Source organism: Dermacentor andersoni, unplaced genomic scaffold (assembly GCF_023375885.2).
Source record: "Dermacentor andersoni unplaced genomic scaffold, qqDerAnde1_hic_scaffold ctg00000306.1, whole genome shotgun sequence".
Lineage (NCBI taxonomy): Eukaryota > Metazoa > Arthropoda > Arachnida > Ixodida > Ixodidae > Dermacentor > Dermacentor andersoni.
In genome coordinates, this window is record NW_027314997.1 from 20331 (window position 1) to 21484 (window position 1154).

Here is a 1154-nt window from a genome sequence, read left to right on the forward strand (position 1 = left end):
ACAGGCTGCAGGCGTTCCAGGACGCCCGGAAGGCTAAGGAGGAGAAGTACGCCCCTGTACAGCGTCATCTCCTCCGGCGGTTCCAGCGCGTGACGGTGGACGCGGTGGTCGTCGGCTGCCTTGGCACCTGGGATCAGGGGAATGATCGTGTGATGCGCAGGCTGTGCAGTAGGCAATACCTACGCACACTAAAACGCCTGTGCATCAGCGACACGATTAGCGCCTCTACGAAGATTTTTAAAGCCCATGTAGGCACGTCTTAATGATCTTTTATGTTTTAGAGAAGCGTTTTGCCATGTATTTTACACCTATACAGTTTTAGCCTTTTATCACTAACACCACTAACTAGTTTTTTTAGTCATTTGTTTGCGTTTTTAGATTATACACCTTTTATCCGTTTTTTCCTTGGTTTTGTAACATATTTTTGATGTATTTGTAACTAGCATAAATAAAAAGCTCTGTTCTTATCAGCTTAATATCTGATACGGGTTCTATATGGACCCACGATATTAAACCTAACACACGGAGGCAGATGGAGTGCTTGAAGCCTGCTTCACCTCCGCCGCAGGTCGGCCCGGTATTGCACTACCTCCGGGATCGGCCCCGCTCACTTAGGTGAGACTTCATTCAATCAAAATGAAGAGCACAAGCTCAACGCGAGCACTGACTTGACACGCACCATTCCTATACTACACGCAACGATGCCGGTTCGCGGACCACGAGAGTAATTAAACTGCCACTCCATCTGTGTGTAGCGTCGCACTTGTTGCGTCGCAAATGGGACAGCCGCTCCAGCAAATTTCTAGTTATGGGCTTCGAGAAAAATTAATGAAAGCAAAAGAAAGAACCAGAATTCCTATTTGTCCGATGTCTCTGAATGATTGTCTCCTGTAAAGAGCCACTTGGGGGGATGGGGGGTAGGATTAGCCGTGGGGTTCGCAATCAATATGAATCCCACTCAAAGCCAACACTGGATTTTGGAGTTCACTATCGCTTGGATCCGTAAACCACCGCGCCCACGCAAGCTCGCCCTGCCGCCGAAATCCGCTGCCCAAGTGGAAGAAAGATTCCCTATGAAAGAAAAATAGAGTGCCCGATTTCTGGCAACTACTGTGCAGCCTTTGTGTACACATTTTCGCAGCAGTGGGACCGAG

At 48.4% G+C, this 1154-nt stretch overlaps 1 non-coding gene across 1 annotated transcript; it reads left to right on the plus strand.

Annotated features, from left to right (window-relative positions):
* Positions 1–418: 418 nt before the first annotated feature.
* On the plus strand, positions 419–611 carry LOC140214490 (U2 spliceosomal RNA). The gene has a single exon (XR_011891421.1). It is a non-coding gene; the product is annotated as a U2 spliceosomal RNA (small nuclear RNA).
* The last annotated feature ends 543 nt before the right edge of the window (positions 612–1154 follow it).